The 9,813-nt window shown below is 35.8% G+C and overlaps 1 pseudogene; it reads right to left on the bottom strand.

The window, feature by feature from the left end:
• Positions 1-506: 506 nt before the first annotated feature.
• LOC117694911 (eukaryotic translation initiation factor 4B pseudogene) lies at positions 507-4,528 on the bottom strand (annotated as a pseudogene).
• Between the last annotated feature and the right edge of the window lie 5,285 nt (positions 4,529-9,813).

Below are 9,813 nucleotides of genomic sequence, written 5' to 3'. Positions count from 1 at the left end.
TATATGTTGTTCATTTTCCATGATTTTGTAGGGTTTCTTCTGCTTCTATTGTTGAAATTCAGCTTTATTTCATGGTGGGCTGATAAGATACAAGGAGATATTTCAATTCTTTTTCATTTGTTGAGGCATGGTTTGTGAACAAATATATGGTCAATTTTGGAGGTGGTTCCATGAGGTACTGATAAAGTATATTCTTTTGTGTTTGGGTGGAACATTCTGTAGATATATTTTGGGTCTATTCAATTCATGTTAATTTCATTGTTTCTCTGTTTAGATTCTGTTTCAATGATCTATTCATTGGCGAGAGTGGGTTTTTGAAGTCTTCCCTTTATTGTTGTGTGTTGTGTGGCGTTCAATATGTGATTTAAGCTTTGGTAACTTTTGTTTTAATAAAGATCTTTTTTTTCAGTAGATGGTGAGTTTATTTTGTCTTGTCTGGATATAGGTTTGATTTACTCTTGAATGTTCTGGGGTGGAGATTAGGAGAAAGCACAGGGTGTCGAGATCTACTCAGTGCAGTCATCTCCCTAATCCTCATCCTCATCCTCACCATCCACACACAGAACAGCATACTTGCTTTCAGAACTGAACTTGGAGGCTAGATTCTCCTCAGATTTCTTTGGCTCAGGTGTAGATATGGAGTCTTGATCTTTTGACACCTTTCCTATCCAACTCCTTCCAGTAGTCTCTGTTCCCTCCATCCTCATGACCATGGCTGAAGTTTCCAGTTTGGCCTTTGGTGGCACTCATCCCATTGGCTTTATTTTCATCTTTCCTTGATGGTCGTACCTCAGAGAGCTGAGCTGGAGCTACTTTCCCTCCACCACTTGTAGGGGACGGCTGCTCTGTGGCTGAGCTCTCATATTGAGCAGGAGGATTAGAGCTTTGCTTCACCTCTGCATTCTTCTTTGGTGGAGGAGCTGGCATTACCTTTAGAGGCTTGTCGAGCTTAGGAGGCTTAGAGGATGGAGAATGACAGTCTTCTTCTTTATTGAGGGTTTTATTTTCTAGAGACTTCTCACTCTCCTTCGTGAATTTCTGACAGATGTGGCCGAGGTCCCAGTCTGCAATGACTCACTTCCTGTCCTCAACAGTTCTCTTTTCTGAGTTTCTTCACTTTGCCAACTTGGTTGTCTATCCTGAGCCAGAGGTCTAGTTTTGGCTCATCCAGCTGTTACTGCAGTTTCTCCTGCTCCTTTTGTAGCCACTCCTCTACTTGTTTTTCTCTAGCAGCTGTGTCAACAGGCTTCGCTTCTACAAAGACAGAAGATGCTCAGCTGAACTGGAAGGTGCTAGCAGAATAATCATTTTCTTTAGGAATACTCCAAGGCTTTAAATTCAGTTTTGGTCTTCGGGAGGGTGGGGACTTCTGTCATCATGCCTATAATCATCCCGAGGGCAATCATCCCTGAAACTCCATGACCAATCATCCCCTCTGCCATATCAGTCTTCATAGTGGTCCCAAACCCCTCTGTAGCCATCATTCTTTCGGTACCCACTTCCAAACGCTCTTCTGCCACTCCCTATTCTGGAGTCATAGCCTTCGTCATAGTCTGTTGCCTAGGTCATCATAGCGATCCCTGTGCCCATAGCGGTCCATATCTCTGTGTGGGCTCTCCCGATATCCGTCCCTATATCTATCCCCATACTGGTCTGAATCGTAACGATCTCGATACTTGTCCCAAAGCTGTCACTGCCTCTTCTAGGTGGGTAGTCATCAAAGCTGTCTGTGGCAGGACGGGCCCTCCAGTCTGTGTCTGTTTTATTAGAATCCCGATTTCTATCTCGACCAAAAGAATGGTCGCCCTTGTCTTTATCCTGTGCTTGATCATCAATCAAGCACAATCCACTTGAATTCTTCTGTTACCTAAAGACTCTTCATTGAGACTCAGAGCACTAAGCGGAGACTCCAGGTCCTCAAATGCTGCATAGCCGAATGCTTTCAACCTGTCTGGATTGCTGGGTTTGTGTGGTAAGTGTACAGCACTGATATTTAATCCTCTAAAGAAATCCTTAATGGAGTCTTCTCAGATTCCCTGGGAAAGGCTCCTGTAGATATTGGGTTCCAGAGCAGCCCTTGGAGCAGTGGGAAAGACAGACCAATCAACTGGAGGTGCCCTGTACACATCAACATCATTACATGCCAAGTTGTTGACACATCTCCTTCCAGATTGTCTGTTTCATCAACCCAACTGACTGCTTTGGGGACATAGGTACTTCCTCCACCAGTTCCCCCATCCTCAGCTAGAAAGTCCATTAGAAAATGGTCTTCCCCTTCTTCTTCTTCTTCTTCTTCTTCTTCTTCTTCTTCTTCTTCTTCTTCTTCTTCTTCTTCTTTTTTTTTTTTTTTTTTTTTTTTTTTTTTTTTTTTTTTTTTTTTTTCTGAGGCCGCCATTTTGGGAGAGGGAGAGAGAACACAAAGGACTTGGATGAGGCAATCACATGATTACAGCGTGTGCAACAGACTTGAAGACCAATAAAGTTTCTTTAATGAATGATGGTACCCTTGCATTTGGGCATAGATGCTCAGAATTGAGAAGTTGTCTTAGTAGGTTTTAACTTTGATGAGTATGAAGTCCCCTTTTGAATGTTTTTTGATTAATTTTGGTTGAACATCTATTTTATTAGATATTAAAATGGCTACTCCAGCTTGTTTCTTGAGTCTATTTTCAGTAAAAATATTTTTGCCACCACTTGAATCTGAAGAAGTGTCTATTTTTGTTTCTAAAGTTTATTTCTTGAATACAGTAGAATGATTGACCCTGTTTAGGCATCTACTCTGTTATCCTGTGTCTTTTTATTGGAACATTCTGTCTACTGATGTTGATATATATTAATGACCAATAATTGTTAATCCCTGTTATTTTGATGCTTATGTTGGTAGTGTGTATTCATGTGTGTGTTTGTGGGTTTTTTTGTGTGTGTCTGTGTGTGCTTGCGTATGTGTGTGTGTGCGCGCATGCGTGCCTGTGCATGCACTTCTCTTGGATTTGCTGGTGTGAAGTTATTTACTTTTTAGGTTTTCTCGGGATGAGTTACTCTCCTTGTGGTGGTATTTTTTCTTCTAGTAACCTCTGTAGGTCTGTATTAGTGGAACGATATTGGTTAAATTTGATTTTGTCATTGAATATCCTATTTTCTCCTTCTATGATGTTGGAAGTTTTGCTGGGTATGGTAGTCTGAGTTGACATCTGTGATCTCTTGGGGTCTGCAAAACATCTGCCCAGACCCTTCTGGTGTTTTGAGTTTTTGTTGAAAATTCAGGTGTAATTCTGATATGTCTCCCTTTGTGTGTTACTTGTTCTTTTCCCCTTGTAGCTTTTTAATATTCTTTATTTGTTCTATACAAATAATGTTTAGATTATTATGTGGCAGCAGGATTTTCTTTTCTGGTCTAACTATTTGGTGTTTTGTAAGCTTCTGGGACACCTATAGCTAACTCTTTTTAGGGAAATTTTCTTTTATGATTTTCGAAGATATTTTCTGGGCCTTTCATCTGGGAATCTTCTTCTTCTATTCATATTATTTTTAGGATTGTACTTTACATACTGTCCCAAATTTCCTGGATCTTTTTCTTAGAAATTTGCTATATTTAGTGTTTTCTTTGACCAGTGTATCAATTTCTTCTATTGTATCTTCTAATCTAGAAATTCTCTCTTCCATCTCTCATATTCTTTTGGTGATTCTTGCATCTGTAATTCCTGTTCTTTTTCTAGGCTTTCCTTCTTCATGAGTGCCTCATTTGTTTTCTCTTTATTCCTTCTATTTCTATTTGCAGGTCTTGAACAGATTTATTCTTTTCCTTCTCCTGTTTAGTTTTATTTTCTTGTACTTCTTTATATTTATTCATTTCCTCTTTAAAGGCCTCTGCCTGCTTGATTGTACTTTCTTGTAATTCTTTAAGGGATTTATTCATTGCCTCATTAAAGGCCTCTATCATCTTCTTATGATTAAGTGTAATGTTATTTTCTTGTGCTTCAGGTATTTTAGAATATACAAGACTTGCCATAGTTGGAAATCTTGGTTCTGATGGTATCATATGACTTGGGTTTTGTTGATTGTGATTATATGCTGGCATTTAGCCTTCTGGTTGTTCCTGTTGTTGTCAGACCTGGTAGATCTTGATGGCAACAGGTCTCTCGGATTGTAGGTAGAGCTGGTTGTCATGGTTGGCAGAAGGCTTTTAGGGATGCAGGCAGAACTGATAGTGCCTGGTGGCTTCAGGACTCTTGGTGTTCTGGGAGGCAGCAATCCTCCAGGGAGGCAGGCAGGGTTGATGTTTCTTGATGGTTGCAGAACTTGAGGATTACAAGTAGAAATGTGTACTAGAAGATGGAGCACAGGGGTGATAGGGAAAATCTCATGGCTACTGGGATTGCCAGTATTGAGCAAGCATGACGATCTCACCTGTTTTTCTTGTGTGACAACAGGACTCCAGTGTTGCAGGCATAGCTGTGGTCTGGGCAACAGTGAATGGAGTGAACAGGATAGAACTGGCCCGCACTGCTGCTGGATTCTCCCCCTCCATATCAGCATTTTTACATTCTTTTTAAAAACATTAAAAACTTGTTTTTCTCTAACCAACATGCAGTTGACAATTTGATAGCTACTTATAGTGATAGAGTTGGGTTTTTGTTTATATGTGGTTTTTTTTTTGTTTGTTTGTTTTGCTTTTTTTGTTTTGTTTTCTATGAATGTAATGTAGCTCCTGGTAAGTTCAGCACTGAAGGACTCACACATCCTAGAATAATACATGGATAACACAAACTTGTTTAAAGAAAGCAAAAGAGAACACAAATTTAAGTGGGTAGAGTAAAAAGGGTGAGTTAAAATATATCATATGAAACTATAAAAGGACTTAGATTTTTTTACAGACTTACTTTACAATTTAACATTTTAGTTTTATTCTCTCTTTGTTTATTTTCAGCCTAATAGTTAATTTTAATCATGTAGTCTGTAGCCCAAATTTAATACTAGTTGATTTCATCAGCTTCTGCCTTCATTCCCCTTTTTTCCTTGCTACAGCATTTGGGATGCCCAACTGCAAAAAATGTTTCTGCCACTGGGTGGTGCTCATAGTACATGTTAGATGTGTTGTTTATGTGACTTAATCTTACTAACACCCAAAGTTTATCTGGAAACCATAGAACATTTACTGTTCTTTGTTGGTTTTGCTTTGTTTCCAAAGTTAGTGATGAGGTTGAGGAACAATTAGATTGTATCACATTGTACCTGATTTAAATGTTAATTAGCTTAAAGAGTTCAATCTGACATCTTAAATAAACATGGCTCTCATATCCCACAAGTTATACTGATACAGATAGAGTGGTAGTTGTATTTAATCATTAACCAAGGAACAGAGGAATATCAATCAGAATAGACCTGATAAGCTCAAGAATACTGGGAGGGTTCATCAGAAAATATATCCTGGGCAGCCTTTCTGTATTCATGTTTATATTTCTGAATTGCAAATAATTATAATTTAGGGATTAAAACATTGAAAACTTTACTTTCTGGGAATGGTATAGCCAATGCAAACATGATCACACAACATCTGGATTACCTACCATGAGCCTGCACAAGAGTGAGCCATTAAAGAATAAATCACAGATAGGGCCATACCTAGGATCCCCCCTTCTCTGCAGAAGCAATAATTGATGTAGGATTCTAGGGAGGTACACTCATTATCTTCATAATGCCTCACAAAAGTAGTCATTCAGGCTCCACAAGATAGTTCAAAACTCATGGTAATGCAAACAGTCCTGGTTAAACTCAGTGAACCTTAAGAAGGTATGAATGTGAAAAGGGGACTTGTAGAAAGGAGTGTATTAGAAGTAGAAGTAGTATGAGAGACATTGGGATATTACATTGATCAGAGTACATTAGTATGGAATTGTAAAACAAGTTTAGTATTAGTAATTTAGAAAACACAAAACAATGAAACAGTTTTGTTAAGTAGATTGCTGAGTGATTGTTTTTCAGAGTATATATGAGTTCCTTAGCTTGCTTTCAGCCACCATTATAGAAAGGAGGAACAAAAAAGAAGCAATGAAAGAGAAGGGAGATTTGCTATGGTCTTATCTTTAAAAATTTACCACCCTAGTATTGATGATTTTAGAGCAATGCTACTGTATAATATATAAAAAGGACCAGAAAGGACCAGAAGCAGTAGGATTATAAAATATAATGTCATATTTTCTACCTGGAAGATGTGCCTAAGATGTCTCAGTAGTTTCTAGTCTGAAAAGTTTGAATTTAATGTATTAAATCATTTTTATATATTTTATTTCATAACTCATTTATATCCATTTTATTGAATTTTTGATATAATTCAAATACTAAACCTGGCATTAGAGAGAAAGACCCAAGATATAGAATATAACTGTTTCATTTTTAAATTTAAATTATCTTTAGAAACATTAATTTGTGTCAAAGAGGTCCTGATTATTTTCAAATATAATTGTTTCATTTTGACACTCAACAATAAAATCAGTAGTAGGATAAGGATATTCAGTATTCTACTAAGAATAATCAGGGTTGGGATATATTTATAGAATGCTTAATTGTAGTTTTCTTTTGCTTTTTTGTTAGCATACAACAATTATTCATTTTATTATGGCATTTTATACATGCCTTTACACTGTTAATTCTAAAATAGTTTCAATTTTTGAAAAACAATTAATCATTATTACAATTTGGTTATTTTAAAATTTCCCTGAGTTTTGTTCTGAAAGTATAAAACAGAATCTCAGGAAAAAGTAATGAATGTAATTTTTTTCCAAAGCAAATTTTAGTAGTGTAATTGGAAATTATACATACCTCTCAGTTCTATGTAGGTTTTTATTAAAAAGACAAATATTGAAATCTAAAAATAATACATTCTGTCATATCTCTATACAACTCATATCCAACAGGCATATTGGAATGTGGACTTATTTGGTTAAATTATATCTGTAGTTGTATTTATTTGAAGGCCTAAAAAATGAAATAATATGGGAATTCAGGTAGGTACTACATTTCTAACTGGTATCATTATGAGAGAAAACCAAAGGGAATTTAGATGTAATTTAACAGAGACAAAGAGTAGTGTAAAAGCCATGTGAAGACAGTGTCTAAGATTGGGGCCATGCTGCCACAAGCCAAGTTATACTAATAATTATTAGGAAATCAGAAGGATCTATTAAAGGAACTTCCAATAATTGGAGAGAACTTTGAGAAGAATACAACTTTATCGGTACCTTGATTTTCGATAGCTGGTATTTTGAATTGTGAAAATTAAGTTATTCATATTTCAGTCTGTAAAGTTGGTGGTAGATTGTCTTGGCCTACCTAGGAAATCTATACATATATTAGGAACAATTCTATTTCTAATCGAACTTTTACTGTCAGTGCCAAAATTTATTGTGAAATTCTTGCAGATATTTTAATAAATTCTCATCTTCACCTCATATAGGACAGAGGAAACTATGAGTAAAGAGTATTGTGTATGACACATTCCTTTGTTTTTTTCTATTGTTGTTAACGTTTTGTGATTGTCACTCTTAAGATAACTCATGATTGATACAATTTAATAGCATCTCATAAGTGGTCTTATTCATGACTGCCAGAAACTTTTCAGGAAATAAAAGAAAATATAAGATTCAGAGAAAAAACTTGTAGAACTTTTGGAGAATATACTCAAGCAATTTCAGAAAGTAATAATAAGCTAAGGTATGTAGAAAACAACTGAAAAAGGAGAATTACTAATTAGAGCTATGTGAAGAGCAGCGTTATAAAACAGTAAAACAACTATCTGTAAAAGGCTATTTTTTGATTGCTTGTTAATTTTAAGTCAGAATCATTCTTGATAAATCAGGAAGTTTCATTGTTCACAGAAATATCCTCCTGAGATCCCTGTGTAAAATGGTCTCCAAAACTTGGAGTCTGCAACATTTGAGAGTAAGACTAATGGAAGGAAGTTATGTCATTGTAAGAAAGTGCTGGGAGGGGATATTGAAATCTTTTTCTGCCTCTAAAAACAAAAGAAGCAATTTTCTCTATATTATACTCACAATGTTATGAACTACTTTCCCTCAAGCCCTATAGCAAAAAAGCCAACTGACTACAGACTGAAAAGCATTATACTCACCTTCAATATAACATGTTTCTCTGGAGTATTTTGTTGAACAAACATAGGGAGAATGAAGTAAATGACACATGTAGGCTATATTATCAGTGTTTGAAATTAGCTGTATCCTGAAAAAAAAAATCTACACAAAATTAGATAAAAGTTGGTTGACTATGATATAAGAAATTATCTTTGCAATTACATAGAAAAATATGTTACGAGTTTTCTATTTTCAACATTTTAATATTTGAAATAAATACAGAGCTTAAAATATATAAAAATCGAATGTGATGCCTCATTGAATTTTCATATGACAATGAGTTTACTTCTATGTCATGTGTTCCCCAGCACTGGCCTGTTACTTCTACGCTCAACTGTGTCTCCACTGTGACCATCATTATATCATCTAATTTCAATGTATTAAAGAGCTGACCAGTCTCTCTTATATCACTGCAGTGAAATTCTTGAGGAAACCTAACTTTATAGTTTTATTTGGCTTAGAGTTTTGGAATCTGAAAGCTAATGATAGGTTAGTATCACTATAGTGATATCTGGTGAGGGTCTCACAGTTGGCAGAAGTAGAGGAATAAGTATATATAGTGTCTTAAAACAAGAAGCCAAACTGATCCTTAAGGCTTAGCATTTTAAAGTAACTTACTTGCAAAAAACTTAAGAGGCCCATGAGAGCAACTGTAATTGCTGCAAAATAGCTACACCCCCCAGTTGACCTGGGAACTGCATAATAGTCCTACCTGTTAAGGTTTTATACCTCATACACATACTGCAAGCCTGAGAATCAGGTGTCAAGAAGAGGCTGGGAACCAAGTCTCAAATTCATAGACATTTGAAAAACAAATGAAATATAAAACATTACAAAATACATCCTTGTTTGTCTTTACTTCTTATACTTTAAATATATTCCTTATCAAACGCAAAGCTCTATCTTAAATATTTATAAAACAAAACCTTCACTGGATTTTATTCATAGACACATTGAGTACAAACTTCTAAGCTACAACGTGTGTGTGTGTGTGTGTGTGTGTGTGTGTGTGTGTAATTTAATCTTTTTAAATGTACAGACTTTATCCCCCTCCTGGTCCACCCTCAGACTGTTCCAAATCACACACTTCCTACTCCCATCTCCAAGAGGATGTCTCTACCCCACCCCTACTCCACTAGACCTTTCTACTCATCTCTGGGGCGCCAAGTCTCTTGAGGATTAGGTGCATAATCATGTACTTTGTTTAACCTTATCTTGTTTAGGTAGCCCATATACTAGTAAGAAATAGAGAATATACTACCAGCTTTAAATTACATTTACTTTTATTACACCGTATTCAATGTTTTACTTATTACGTATCCCTACTTACTATATTCGTTTTCTGATAGATATTAACAACATATCTATGATTTCAAGAGTGCATACTTCCATGATTATTTGATTTCTCATAAACCTAAGTCACATATACATATTACTTTAATGTTATCAATATATCTCACTGAAAAAGCCATAGTGTAGTTCATATTGAACAAAATGATTGCTTCTATATTTGCCTAACTAACTCATTTATTGAAAAGAATTTCCTGCATTGGTATTCATTACTAAACCAGCATATCCATTCCATTACCAAGGCTTAGATAATGGAATTTTTGTTACATACTTGCTCCACATATGATTCTATTAACTCTGAAAGGGATTAAAAATT

The sequence above is a fragment of the Arvicanthis niloticus genome, chromosome X, assembly GCF_011762505.2.
Source record: "Arvicanthis niloticus isolate mArvNil1 chromosome X, mArvNil1.pat.X, whole genome shotgun sequence".
Classification (NCBI taxonomy): Eukaryota; Metazoa; Chordata; class Mammalia; order Rodentia; family Muridae; genus Arvicanthis; species Arvicanthis niloticus.
Note: the sequence above shows the minus strand (reverse complement) of the source record. Positions and strands in the feature narration are given on the sequence as shown.